This window comes from Stegostoma tigrinum, chromosome 26, assembly GCF_030684315.1.
Source record: "Stegostoma tigrinum isolate sSteTig4 chromosome 26, sSteTig4.hap1, whole genome shotgun sequence".
Classification (NCBI taxonomy): Eukaryota; Metazoa; Chordata; class Chondrichthyes; order Orectolobiformes; family Stegostomatidae; genus Stegostoma; species Stegostoma tigrinum.
This window is the reverse complement of record NC_081379.1, coordinates 49,286,955-49,303,004: the sequence shown is the minus strand read 5'-3', so window position 1 is coordinate 49,303,004 and position 16,050 is coordinate 49,286,955. Positions and strand designations below refer to the sequence as shown.

The following is a 16,050-nucleotide window of genomic DNA, read 5'->3' as shown; positions in this document are numbered from 1 at the left end:
AGGCAGCATCAGAGGAGCAGGAAAGCTGACGTTTCTGAAGAAGGGTCATGGCCCTAAACGTCAGCTTTTGTGCTCCTAAGATGCTGCTTGGCCTGCTGTGTTCCTCCAGCTCCACACTGTGTTATCTCTGACTCCAGCATCAGCAGTTCCCATAATCTCTGAGGTCAAATGAGCTGTTATCTTTGGAGCAGAGAACATAGAACATAGAACAGTCAGCACCATACAAGCTCTTTGGCCCACGATGTTGTGCCAAACTTTTACCCCAAACCTAAGGTCTATCTACTATCATCCATATGCCTATCTAATAGCCACTTAAATGCCCCTAATGATGCCAACTCCACTACCCTCTCCGGCAATGTATTCCACGCTCCGACCACTCTCTGAGTAAAGAACCTACCTCTGACATCTCCCCTATATCTACCTCCACTCACTTTAAAACTATGCCCCCTCACAATAGCTACCTCCACCCTAGGAAAATGTCTCTGGCTGTCTACTCTATCTATACCTCTGATCATTTTGTACACCTCTGTTAAGTCACCTCTCATCCTTCATTGTTCTAAAGAGAAAAACCCTAGCTTCCTTGTAAGAGCTTCCCCTCATTTCAGGCAACATCCTGGTAAATCGTTCGAGGTGTTGACTTGATGGAAGTGTGTAAGATTTTGAGGGGCAAAGGTGGGGTGAATAGGAAACAGCATGGGCGGCACAGTGGCTCAGAGGTTAGCACTGCAGCCTCACAGCGCCAGGGACCTGGGCTCAATTCCAGCCTCGGGTAACTGCCTGTGCGGAGTTTGCACATTCTCCCCGTGTCTGCGTGGGTTTCCTCTGGGTGCTCCGGTTTCCTCCCACAGTCCAAAGCTTTGGAGGCTAGGTGGATTGGCCAGGCTAAATTGCCCATAGTGTTCAGGGGTGTGTGGGTTATAGGGGGAGTGGTCTGGTGGGATGCTCCATAGGGCGGTGTGGACTTGTTGGGCCGAAGGGCCTGTTTCCACACTGTAGGGAATCTAATCTAATCTAATCTAAAGCAGCTGGTCCCTTTGATTGAAAAACAGGAGGTTCAGTGCGGATTTGAGGAAAATGTTCTCATCCAAAGGGTTGTGGGGGTCTGGAATGCACTGCCTAGGAGGTGGGTGAGCTGGGAAACTTCAACGTTTAAAAGTACTTGGATGAGGACTTGAAATGTCATAACATTTGAGGCTACAGACCTTATGTAAGAAGGTGGGACTAGTGTCGATTTAATGTAGCTTTGGTGGTACAGACTTGATGGGCTGAAGGGGCTCTTCTGTCCTATCCTATTCTGATTCTAATACCTCTTTGCTATTATTGTAACCCATGTAAAAAATCTCTAACAAAAGAAACTAAAAAGAATGTTTCCAACTATCTTACTGATTTCCTAGATACCCAATAACCACCGTTTGTAAACATTTAATAGAGAAAAATACGTCTTGGATTTATTTTGCAGTTTTATGTTTTCTCAAGTAGGAGAAAGAAACTTCCTTGAGTGGTAATATGACTTTGTTTGCATTGGGAAGTTGACAGAGCAAATATTGTCATGGAATTAAATGGAAAACATTAAACATTAGACTGCTTTCAGTTAGAAGGATCAGGGTGTGATCTTTTTTCTCAGGACAACAACTATAGCTTGGAAAGATTTTGTTTTATGTTTGGAGATGTCCTAGTTGAACATGGATGTATGAAGCAATTTTTCCTAGAGAAGGGAGTTTGTTTAAAAAGTTTAAGACTAGGTTACTTAAGTGCAAGGATTTAGTTTGAAAGTTCAAGACCAGAAGTATTTGGTTAGCTGGGAAAGTTTAAGCTCAGTTGTGTGAATACTCATTGAAGAGACTATCAAACTCTGAAGATCAGGAATTGAAAACAACAGTTAAGCCAACTGGCAGATGTGATAGAGAAGGGAGTTTTCCCTCATGTTTGATGACTAAGTTTTTACTCTGTGTTTCCAAATTGTATTACATGTAAACTGTGTGATTTATTTTAGAAGTATAGAAAATATGAACAGGAGTAGACCATTTATTTATCCCTTCGAGCCTGTTCTGTGATCCAATATGATCATTGCTGATCATCCAACTCAGTTTCCTTTCTCACATTTTCCCCAAACCCTTTGATCCCTTTAGCCCTAGGAACTGTATCAAGCTCCTTTTGACTTTTTGACCTCAACTGCTCTTTGTATTGGAGAATTGTACAGACTCACTACTCGCTGTGTGAAGTAATTTCTCCTCATCTTACTCCTAAATGGCCTACCCATTATCTATAGACAGTAACTCCTAGTTCTGGTGTCCCCAGTCATCAGGAACCTCTTTCCTGCATTTACCCTTTCTAGTCTTGTTAGAATTTTATTACTCCTCATTCTTTTAAACTCCAGTGAATATATTACTAACCAATCCAGTTTGTCTTCATATATCAAACCTGCCCTCTCACAAGTAAGTCTGGTAAATCTTTACTTCCTTCCAAACTTGGAACACCCTTCCTCAGATAAGGAGATTAAAACTGCACACAATAAATCCCAACTGCAACCAATTCTTCAATTATTTGATCTTATTTTCTTCAGCTAATAAACTTCCATTTCATAGTTAAAACCAAATCTGGAGCATTTGCCTACTTGTCTTGCTGTGCAAGACCACTTCGGTAATAATTTCAAGCCAGATTTCAATCTAGGGTCTGATTTGCCCAGTAACAGTGCCAATGGGATAGAATTAGTGAGTCAGTATAGTACAGAAAGAAGGCATTCAGGCCATTGAGCAAATCCTTATTCTCCACAGAGTAATCCAGCCATACTGTTCCTCAGCCCTCTCCCTCTCCTTATGAAGTTAATTTCCTTTGATCTAAATCAATTTCCTTTTGGCATCTGTCTCCAACTACACCATTCTCATAAGACTCAGCCTCCTGTTTCTCTCCATTTAGGGAACAGAGACATCATCTTTCAATCTCTGCCCATAAGGCAATCCTCTGAGCGTGGCTGTCAGACAAAACCCTGGTGGTGTGACACCTGGACTCATCACTGTGACTGTGCCATGCCAGATACCAGATCCCCAACTCCCTCTACAAACAACAAGGTATTCCTCTGCACAGTGAGCTGTCATTTACAGGGCTAGGGACCTAAATTACAGATGTTTCAAACTCCTGTCCCGTGGATTGTGTGGACTAAAAGGTTAACCACCTCTGTACTGTAACAATAGCCACAATCATACAGCTCAGAAACAGGCCTTTTGGGCCTACTCGTCCATACTGAGCCGATTTTCTAAACTAAACTCGTCCTTTTCGCCTGCATTTGGCTCATACGTTTCTAAACCTTTTTCATCCAAGTGCCTGCCTGAATGTCTTTTAAATGTTGTAATTGAGCACTTTAGGCCTTGCTGCGATGCTAAATGGCCTGCGCTTGGCAACAAGAACCAGATTTAACAGATTTATCTAATTAGCTTATGTTATAGACCAGACCAGAGCCCCTCAAAATATTCTAAGAAACTAACTTACACCCTAACGTTTTTTGTTTTTTAAGTCAAATGTAAAGTCCTGTGTTCTAGACGTAACGCCACTCATCGAACAACTCTCCTGTTCTTCAAGCCCACAACAGCAACTGCCAAATCTAAAAGCTAAAAACTAAAAGTCCTGGCCTGTGCAATTTTGACCCTACCAGTTCAGGCTGCTTATATAATTCCAATTTTTAAGAAAATCCCAAGGTCTCACAAGCTGTTTACACTAGTGGTTTTTGATGGACTACTTGGCACTTCTGCCTTACAACCTCTCTTCAAAAACATTCCAGGACAAAATAGTTTCGTAAAGACACAGCATTGTCACATTTCACATTTGTTTACATGGTACTGGGGCCTGTGACTATGGGGCACACAGCAAGGGTAGTTGCATCTGGCCTCTGCAGTGGCCAAGTAGCTCAAGAGCAATTGGGATGAACAACAAACCCTGGCCCAGAGGGTGCTGCCCACTTTGGTAGACTTTGCCCTCCTGGCTGATGGCACGCTACACAAACCACTCTTTACCCATCCACATTCTGGCCTGACTGAAGCCATCTCATGCCAGGTCATTGACCGATGCCCAGTGGGCAGTGTGTATACCTGAGCTGGTAGCAGAATGCTAGTGAGCATGCTGGACTGCTGTTCTCTCCCTTGGTACCTCCTCTGTTCTCTCCTCTGGTACGCTCTGGTACAGGGCAATGGTCTAGTAGGATTATCACTGGACTGTTAACCCTGAGAAGCCGATAATGTTCCATGGACCCGGGTTCGAATCCTGTCACAGCGGATGGTGGAACTTGAATTCAATAAAAATATCTGGAATTAAGAGTCTAATGATGACTGTCAATCCACTATTGATTGCCAGGAAGAACTCATCTGGCCCACTGATATAACAAGGTGTAGAGCAGGATGAACACAGGAGGCCAGGCAGCATCAGAGAAGCGGGCAAGTTGACGATTCAGGTCTGGGCCCATCTTCAGAAATGGGGGCTCCGAAATAAACAGAGAGTTGGGGGACGCGATGATAGAAGGTGGACAGTGGAGTAGATAAGGTGGAGAGAAGACGGACAGGTCAAGGAGACGGAGGTGAAGCCAGTAAAGGTGAGTGTAGATAGGGAGTTGGGTGGGGATTGGTCAGTGAGGTGTGAGAGGCGGATAGGTGGGAGAAAAGATGGACAGGTCAAGGAGGAGAGGACGAGAGGGAGTGTTGGTCTTGGGATGAGGTCGGGGGTGGGGAGATTTTGAAGCTTGTAAAGTCCAAATTGAGACCATTAGGTTGTCAGTTTCCCAGGCAGAATATGAGGTGGTTCACTAATGTCCTTTAGGGGGGGAAACCGCCATCCTTATGTGGTCTGGCCTACATGTGACTCAGGCCCACAGTAATGTGGTTGACTCTGAACTGTTCTCTGGGCAATTAGGGATGGGTAATAAACGCTGCCTGGCCAGCAACACCCCCAAACCTGAATGAATAAAGTTAAAAAAAAGCGGGAAACCAGAGGGGAGGTTTGGGTGAGGGAAGAGGATTGATGGGAAGTCAGAGATCTGTAGTTGATGAGTGTCATCCTCAATATTCTCAATGACACTGCATGTCTTGGACCCAGTTGTAGAATCCATGAAGCTGGGAATTATCACTTCCATTGGGATCAGGAGATGTGTTCCTTGATCTTTTGGTTCTTCTTTCTATTTTGTATATCTTTATGGTGGCAGGAGGATTCCAAAGGGCAGAGATAGTGTTGCTGTGTGTTTGGGTGATATGCCTGCCAAGGTTGAACAGCTGGCAGTGTATGAAAGCATCAGGTGGTAGGTTGTGAGTCTGCCATCGTTGGGATATGCCTGGGTGAGGTGCAGTGTGTCAGTCCTAAAGAGTAGGGAGTGTTGCTGGGTGAATTATGGGGATGCTGTGCTTTGACTACTGGGTTGGTTGGAGGCTCAGAAGGGAACTGACTGACCACAACCACCCAAGTGAGATACCGTTAGACAGAGTGAATAGGCAGAAATCCTCCCCACTTGTAAAATGAACAAGAATGAAAGGTCACAGGTTTAAAAGGATCTGAGAAAGAAGCAAGGGTGAGAGGAAGAAATGTTCTTTTCAATCAGCAAGGGTGTGGAATGCACTGCTTGGAAAAGCGGTGGAGACAGGTTCAGTTGAGACTTTCAGAAGGCAGTGAATGATGATTTGCATAAAAACAGTGTGCAAGGTTATGGGTCAAAGGCAGGGGGTTGGCACTGGATAGTGATGCTGATTTGAAGAGCCACAACAGGTACGTTGGGCTGAATGTCTGCCTTCCATTGCCTAACATTTCTTCAATTAGACCCCAACCTAATTGGTTCCCAAGTAGTTTGGGGCTGTGAATACAGCAGTGAGAAGCCATCAGATCTCTGCCAACTCAGCGACTCTCTCTTTTCCATTCATTTAAAAAAACACACACTTCAAGCCTGAAGAAAACCAGTTTACTTTCTCTTCAGAACTTTCAGTTAAATCAGAAACATTTATCAGTGTAAAGCATCCACCCTGTGCCTCCTACATTTCAGCGGAAGCATCTGGAGAAGAAAGATCATGAAGCAACACTCTGATCAGCACAGGAAGTATCTCAGTAAACCCTGTGAACAGAGATCACTAAAATTATTTGTTTTTTCATTGGAGACAGTTCAGACAAGGTTCACCAGAATGATCCCTGGTTTGGAGTGATTGTCTTATGGTCAAAGGTTAAACAGGTTGGGACTCTGCTCATCGAAATTTAAAAGAATGGGAAGTAGTCTCACTGAGAAGTGATTTCACTGAAACATACCAGATTTTTCAGGGACTTTACATGGTAAATGTTGAGAGGATGTTTCCCATGACTTTTGCGGTGGCATGGTGGTCCGGTCTGGGATTCCAATGGCCCGAGATTTGGTGTCAGCATTCTGCAGCAGTGGAGAATGTGCTTACGTTTTTTCCTTGACCTTGGGAACCCATGAGCTGTGAATTGAACAAAGATGGACTTTGTCTTAGTTATTTTAAATATATGATTTCTGTTATTAATATAGGTGGTGGAGTGTGGTGATGTAAGCAATTTTCAGTGTGTTTTTGTAAAAATGTAAGTGGTCACAAATTACTGTTCTTTTCTATTCATAGGAGAGTCTGGGACCAGAATGCATAATCTCAGATTAAAGGGGTGTGAATTTCGGATGGAGATGAGGAGGAATTTCTTCTCTCAGAAGTTTGTGAGTTTTTGGAACTCCCTGCCACAGAGAGCCAGTGTAGGCAGACTCCTTCTCTACATTTAAGGCTGAGACGAATAGATTCTTGAACTGCAGGGGAATCAAGAGTTACAAGGGAAAGGCAGGAAAGGGGATGTGAGGAGTGTCAGGTTATCTATGATTATTCTGAGCAGCAGAGAATGTTCGAAGGGCTGAATGGCCTATCCAGTTCATATTTCTCGCGGTCTAATTGCTTTCCCAGTCTTACCCCAAACCAGAGCACACTTTTTTCCCCTCTGTCTGTATATGTGTGTGTGTAGTGGGGCAGTTTGGAGCATTAGAGTTGGAACTTTAACAAGTAGAGTTACAGTTCATAATTGTTCATCAGTGACAAGAGCCTATTTTATTGTAACATAGAACATAGAACAATACAGCACGGCACAGGCCCTTTGGCCCACGATATTGTGTCAACCTATTATCCTACTCTAAGATCAAACTACCCTGCATACCTCACATTTTATTAGCATCCATGTGCCTATCCAAGAGTCACTTAAATTTCCCTAAAGTATCTGACTCCACTACCACTGCTGGCAGTGCATTCCATGCACCCACCACTCTCTGTGTGAAGAACTTACCTCTGCCAAACCCCCCAGACCTTCCTCCAATCACCTTAAAATGATGCCCCCCGTCATAGCGATTCCTGCCCTGGGAAAAAGTCTCTGGCTATCCACTCTATCTATGCCTTTCATCATTTTGTACACTTCTGTCAAATCACCTCTCATCCTTCTTTGGTCCAATGAGAAAAGCCTTAGCTCCCTCAGCCTTTCCTTATAAGACCTGCCCTCCAGTCCCGTTAGCAACCTGGTAAATCCCTGCACCCTAGTAAGAAACAGTAATTCTTGTTAACTCCAGAGACCTGGTCTGTTTTCTATCAACCTGTGTCTAAAATACAGGTACATTGGGGAATTTTACAAACTTAGAAAATCTTTAACGTTTAATGATATTTCCAGGAATAATGGGGTTTGATTTCCAACGCTCCTTCCAGTGAGGAATGGCAGGTTTAAAAGGTGATTTAACTGGGCCAAGGAAACAGCCCTTGGGCAATGACAAGGCTTCAAGACAATTAATCCCAGTGTATAAAGCAAACATAATTCCGTAAGAAAGAAAGCTAGAGTTTCCTGAGTAAAAAAGAGAAGAGATTAAAATGAAACCGAACAAGTTATAACAAAGGGACAGAAAAGAATGGAAAAACAGACAGTATGTGAGAGTGCAGGGTAGGTAGAAAGAGGGCAGAATTAAGATAGCGCACAAAAAAAATCCAGGAAACTCTAACAGGCACTCAACAATCTTTGTGAAAAGTTAAAAGGACAATTTTTTAAAATGTAAAGCTTATTAGGAATGAGAGAAAGAAATCATGACACGGCAAAGAGCATGATTCAGATGCTGAGAGAATACCTCATTGTTGCTGTCACAAAGGAAGGGTGAAGTTCCTGTAACTGGGTATAAGAGAGTAGAAATACTAGATCCAATGAAACTGGAGAGAACGGATGCATAATGTTTGTCTTTGGTCATGTTCAGTAATTCAAACTGAACACAGATTTATAAGATTTGGTTGACAGTACATTGCTCACCTTAAGGCAATTTTCCTATTACGTTATTAAAACAGTCGGAGCTCTAATAGACTGTACACAGAAACAAGAACTACACCAAAGTTGTGATGCACGCTAACACTGTTCTACATTTCCAATACACATAAATACTGATTGACAGTTACAGTAAACACTAACACTGCTCTTCTGTGACAATACACACAAACAGTGCCCTCCAGCCACAATGAACACTGCCACTGCTCTGCAGTTACAACCCATATGAACACTACTCTACAGTCACAATACACACTAACATTGCCCCATAATCACAAAACACACTAACACTGCACTGGAATGAGAATAGTCACAAACACTGCACGGTATTGGAGTCTCAATACACTCTCACACTGCCTTGCAGTTACAATACACACTACACTGCTCCATAGTTAGAATACACACTAACACTGCATTCAGTTAGTAACACGCTAACTCTGCTTTATTCTTACAATACACATTATTGCTTCTCTGCAGTCACAATACAAATTAAGACTGGTTTACAATCACAATATTCACCACTTTTCTATGACTTCATTCTTATAATACACATTAACAATACTCAATAGTCACAATGTGCATTAACACTGCACTACAGTCAAAGTAGACACTAACACTGCTCTACACTCACAATACACACGAACACTGTTTGACAGTCACTATTCATACAAACACTACTCTATAGTCAGAGGTTACATTATCACTGCTCTACAGTTACATTATCACTGCTCTACAGCTACATTATGCACAAGCACTGTACCATAGTTACAATAGACACTAACAGTGCCCTACAGCCACAATACACACTGCCACTACTCTACAATTACAACCCATACGAAACTGCTCTACAGTCACAATACACACCAATGTTGCTCCATAATCACATAACACACTAAAACTGCACTACAATGAGAATAGACACAAACACTGCTCTACAGTCACCACACACTCTAAACCTGCATAGAGTCGCAATACACTCTCACACTGCATTCCAGTTACACACTGACACTGCTCCATAGTTACAATACACACTAACACTGCATTTCAGTTAGTAACATGCTAACTCTCCTTTACACTTAGTAGCACTAACACTGTTCTGTAGTCACAATACAAATTAAGAGATAACAAGGTGTAGAGCTGGATGAACACAGCAGGCCAAGCAGCATCAGAGGAGCAAGAATGTTTCGGGCCTAGACCCATCTTCAGAAATGGTCACAATGTACATTAACATTGCACTACAGTCAAAATAGACACTAACAATATTCTATACTCACAATGCACACTAACATTTCTCGACAGTTACAATACACACCAACACTGCTTGACAGTCATTATTCACACAAACACTGCACTATAGTCAGAATACAAATGATCACAGCTCTGCAGTCACATTACACACAAGTCCTACTCTACAGTCATAATGTGCACTTTTCTTCAGTTACAATACATAATAGATCTGCACTAGCGTTAAAAAACACACTAACATTGCCTTACACTTACAATGCATACTAACGCTGTACTACAGTCACAATGCACACAAACACTGCACTAAAGTCACAAGATACACTAACAATGTTATATAGTAATAACACACACCAACACTGCTCTACAGTTACAATACACCCTAACTCCGCTTCATAGTCACAATGCATGATAATACTGGTTTCTTGTTACAATACAGAGTAACACTGCAGTAGAGCTACAATATTCACGACACTGCTCAGCAGTCACAACACACAAATATGGCTCTGCACTTACAGTAAACAGTACCACAGCTGTGCAGTTAAAATACACAGCTCTATGGTTAGAATGTACACTAATGTGGCTCTACATTCAGAATATACATTAACACTAAACTACAGTGTTAGACTATGGTGTACACCTGAAGAAGAAGCGTGACTCTGAAAGCTTATCTTTACAAATAAACCTGTTGGACTATAAGCTGGTGTCATTGATTTTTGATCTACACTGACAATACACACTACCATTGCTCTAGAGTCACAAAAGACACTAACATTGCTTTACAGTCACAATTTACAATAGCACTGCTCTATCATTACAATACACACAAACAGTCTTCTACAGTCACGATACACGTTAACACTGCACTACAATTACAATACACACTAACGATGCTTTACTGTCACAATGCACACTATGAATGTTCAGCGGTTACTGCAGTAGAGTTAGATTAGGATTAGTTGAGTAGATTAGGATTATTTTCATTAGAAAGACGGAGATTGAGGGGGGACCCGATTGAGGTCTACAGAATCATGAGGGATATAGACAGGGTGGATAGCAAGAAGCTTTTTCCCAGAGTGGGGGATTCAATTACTAGGGGTCATGAGTTCAAAGTGAGAGGAGGAAAGTTTAAGGGAGATATGCGTGGAAAGTTCTTTACGCAGAGGGTGATGGGTGCCTGGAATGCGTTTCCAGCGGAGGTGGTAGACGCAGACACGTTAGAGTCTTTTAAGATATATTTGGATAGGTACATGGATGTGCAGGGAGCAAATGGGCACAGACCATTAGAAAATAGATGGCAGGTTAGACAGAGGATCTCGATCGGCGCAGCCTTGGAGGGCCGAAAGGCCTGTTCCTGTGCTGTAATTTTCTTTGTTCTTTGTTTAACGCTACTTTGCACTTACAATACACACTAAGACTGCTCTTCTGTCACAATACACACTAAGACTTCTTTACCGTCACAGTGTCATTTGCACTGCTGTACAGTCACACTACACACTAATTCTTCTCTACAGTTACAATACAGACCAACAATGCACTATAGTTAGAATGCTCTCTAATGTTGCTTTACACTTACAATAGACAATAACACTGCTTTACAGTCATAGTACATAAGAACACTGCTCTATAGTTACAATGCACACAAACACTGTACTACAGTTACAATAAACAATTACTCTGCTTGTCTTTACATTACACGCTAACACTGCACTGCAGTTGCAATATACACTAACACTGCACTACAAAAACAATACACACTCACACTGGTCTGCTGTCACAACATGCAGTAACATTGCGCTGCAGTTACAATACAGACTAACACTGTTCTACAGATTCAGTAAAAACTGACTCTGCTTTACAGTCACAATACATACCACCACTGCTCTACAGTTGTAATACGCCCTAACACTGTTTCAAAGTCACAATATGTGCTAATATAGCTCAATACTCATAATGCACACTAAACTGCATTACCGTCACAATGGACTAATGCTGTTCGACACTTGCAAAGCACACTATACTGCACTGCAGTCACAATAAAATCTAACACTGTTTACAGTCACCATTCACTCTAAAACTGCTCTACAGTCACTGTACACACTAGAACTGTTCTACAGTTACATTACACACTGACACTGCACTACAGGTACAATACACACTAACACTGTTACACAGTCACGTTGCTCTACAGTTAAAATACATGCTAGCACGGTTTTACACTTTCAGTCCACATTAGCACTGCTCTATAGTCACAATATACCATAAGACTGCTCAACAGTCACAATGTTCCCTAGCACTGCTCTGCAGTTGCATGACACACTCACAGTGCAATAAAGTTAGAAAACACAATAACAATAACAAAACACAATAACAATAACAAAACACAATGACACAATAACAACCAGCTTGTAACTGATGTCCATTTCAAGCCCACCAACTCCCACAGCTACCTAGAATACACCTCCTCCCACCCACCCTCCTGCAAAAATTCCATCCCCTATTCCCAATTCCTCTGACTCCGCCGCATCTGCTCCCACGATGAGGCATTCCACTCCCGCACATCCCAGATGTCCAAGTTCTTCAAGGACCGCAACTTTCCCCCCACAGTGGTTGAGAACGCCCTTGACCGCATCTCCCGCATTTCCCGCAACACATCCCTCACACCCCGCCCCCGCCACAACCGCCCAAAGAGGATCCCCCTCGTTCTCACACACCACCCCACCAACCTCCGGGTACAACGCATCATCCTAAGACACTTCCGCCATCTACAATCCGAACCCACCACCCAAGACATTTTTCCATCCCCACCCCTGTCTGCTTTCTGGAGAGACCACTCTCTCCATGACTCCCTTGTTCGCTCCACACTGCCCTCCAACCCCACCACACCCGGCACCTTCCCCTGCAACCGCAGGAAATGCTACACTTGCCCCCACATCTCCTCCCTCACCCCTATCCCAGGCCCCAAGATGACTTTCCACATTAAGCAGAGGTTCACCTGCACATCTGCCAATGTGGTATACTGCATCCACTGTACCCGGTGTGGCTTCCTCTACATTGGGGAAACCAAGCGGAGGCTTGGGGACCGCTTTGCAGAACACCTCCGCTCGGTTCGCAGTAAACAACTGCACCTCCCAGTCGCAAACCATTTCCACTCCCCCTCCCATTCTTTAGATGACATGTCCATCATGGGCCTCCTGCAGTGCCACAATGATGCCACCCGAAGGTTGCAGGAACAGCAACTCATATTCCGCTTGGGAACCCTGCAGCCCAATGGTATCAATGTGGACTTCACCAGCTTCAAAATCTCCCCTTCCCCCACCGCATCCCAAAACCAGCCCAGTTCGTCCCCTCCCCCCACTGCACCACACAACCAGCCCAGCTCTTCCCCCCCACCCAGTGCATCCCAAAACCAGTCCAACCTGTCTCTGCCTCCCTAACCTGTTCTTCCTCTCACCCATCCCTTCCTCCCACCCCAAGCCGCACCTCCATCTCCTACCTACTAACCTCATCCCACCTCCTTGACCTGTCCGTCTTCCCTGGACTGACCTATCCCCTCCCTACCTCCCCACCTATACTCTCCTCTCCACCTATCTTCTTTTCTCTCCATCTTCGGTCCGCCTCCCCCTCTCTCCCTATTTATTCCGGAACCCTCAGCCCATCCCCCTCTCTGATGAAGGGTCTAGGCCCAAAATGTCAGCTTTTGCGCTCCTGAGATGCTGCTGGGCCTGCTGTGTTCATCCAGCCTCACATTTTATTGTCTACAATAACATTGCACTGCAGCTACAATATAAAATAACAATGCTCTACAGTTACAACACACACTAGCACTGCTATACATTTGCAACACACTCCAACAGTGCTCTACACTTACGATGTGCTCTAATGCCACTTCAAATACCTGCTCATACTGCTCTATACTCACAATTCACACTAATACAGCAGTACGCTGACAATAGACACTAAAACAGCTCAACACTCATCATACACATTAACTCTGCTCAACAATTACAATTTACACTTAAACTGCACAACAGGTGCAATAATACAGGCTCAGTGCTTAGTGGTTAGCACTGCTGCCTCACAGCACCAAGGACCCTGGTTTGATTCCACGTTCATGCAACTGTCTGTATGGAGTTTGCTCCGGGTTCCTCCCACAATTTGAAGATGTGTAGGCTAGATGGATTGGCCGTACCAAATTGCCTCTAGTGTTCAGGGATGTGTAGTTTATGTAGGTTATAGGAGCATAAGAACTAGGAGCAGCAGTAGGCCATCTGGCCCCTTGAGCCTGCCCTGCCATTCAGTAAGATCATGGCTGATCTTCTTGAAACTCAGCTGCACTTACTCACCCGCACACCATAACCCTTAATTCCTTTACTGTTCCAAAATTTATCTAGCCTTGCCTTACATTACATTTACAGTACAGTCAAACCCCACTCAAAAGTCACAACACTCAAAAATACCGCTTTGCACTTACTAAACACAGTAACTCTGCTCTACAGTTAAAATACACGCGAACACTGCACTACAGTTGCAATACATACTAACACTGCACTATTGCCCCTATACACACTAACACTGCTCAACAGTCATAATACACATTACCACTGCTATGCAGTTGAGGTACAGACTGACACTGCACTACAGTTAGAACATGCCACTTGACAGTCACCATACATACTGACACTGCTCTGCAGTTACATTACACACTAACACCTCACTACAACAACAATACACACACTGCTCTACAGTCACACCGTGCACTAACATTGCACTGCAGTTGCAAAGCAGATGAAAATTGCTGAGCAGATTCAATAGAAAACTAAAACTGCTCTCAAGTCACAACACACACTAACACTGCTATGCAGTCACAATACACACCAACATGGCTCTGCAGTTACAATAAGCCCTAACACCACTTCAAAGTCACAATACATGCTAATACAGCTTTATATTCATAATACACACTAAAACATCTTACAGTCACAACAGATACTAACAGTGCTCCACACTCGCAAGACACACTAACACTGCACTACAGTCACTATTACACTAACATTGCTCTAAAGTCACAGCACACACTTATCACTGCTCTATAGTCACATTACACACTGGCACTGCCCTACAGTTACAATACACTCGAACACTGCTCTTTGGCCACAATACACACTAACACTGCTATACAGTCACATTGCTCTGCAGTTAAAATACATGCTAACATTGCTCTACACTTACAATACATACTAACACCACTCTAGAGTCACAATACACCATAAGACAACTTTACAGTCACAATATTCATGAGCACTGCCCTAGATACACACTTAGAGTGCACTACAGTTACAATACACAATAACACTGCTTCTCAGTCACAATACATGCCAACACTCCTCTACAGTTACAGTATAAACTTACACGGCTCTACAGTTACAACACACACTAATACTGCTATACATTCACAATACACAGCAACAATGCTCTACAGTTACAATGTGCCCTAATGCTACTTCAAAGTCATAATATCTGCTCATAGTGCTCTATATTCACAATACACACTAACACTTCAGTGCATTCACTGTAGACACTAACACTGCTCAACATTCACAATACACACTAACACTGCTCAACAGTTACAATGCACACTTACACCACACTACAGGCACAATAGACACTGACACTGTTCTACAGCCACCATTCACACTAACACTGCTCTACAGTCACAGTACAGACTATTACTACTTTGCAGTTACATTACACACTGACACTGCGCTACAGTTACAATATATACTAACACTGCTCTATTGCCCCTAAGCACACTACAACTGCACAACAATAACAATAAACACTAACACTGCTCAAAAGTCACAATACATACTAACACTGCTCTACAGTTACAATGCACAAACACTGCTTTACTCTGTCTTTGCACACTATCATGGCATTACATTTACAATATGGACTAACACCGCTTGAAAGTGACATCACTCAAAAATACTGCCCAGCACTAACAACGTACAGTAACTCTGCTCAACAGTGACAATACACAGTAACACTGCTCTGCAGATACAATGGAAAATAATGCCGCTGTACAGTCACAACACTCACAAACAATGCATTACAGGCAAAGAATACACAAACACTGCTCTACAGTTAAAATACATGTTAACAAAGCAGTACAGTTACAATAAACACTAATACTATTCAACAGTCATTATTGACAGTAACACTGCTCTATAGTCAAGGCACACACTACCACCACTCTGCAGTCACAGTACACACTATCACTGCTCTACAGTTACACAAATCCTGCACGACCGTTACAATACACACTAACAGGGTTCTGCAGTCACTGTACAAACCAACAATGCATTACAATTACATCAAACACTAACACTGCCCTACAGTCACAGCACACACTCTGCAGTTAGAAAAAAATTAACTCTGCACAATATTGAGAATACACACTAACACTGCTTTATACTTACAATACACACTAACACTGCTCTTACG

The 16,050-nt window shown here is 43.1% G+C and overlaps 1 long non-coding RNA gene across 1 annotated transcript in view; it reads right to left on the bottom strand.

Moving 5' to 3' along the window:
• Positions 1-5,991: 5,991 nt before the first annotated feature.
• The window catches only part of LOC132211008 (uncharacterized), a 181,763-nt gene continuing 171,704 nt past the window's right edge, over positions 5,992-16,050 (bottom strand). Inside the window, exon 4 of the long non-coding RNA XR_009447290.1 lies at positions 5,992-6,437. This is a non-coding gene — a long non-coding RNA (uncharacterized LOC132211008). The remainder of the gene's footprint in view (positions 6,438-16,050) is intronic.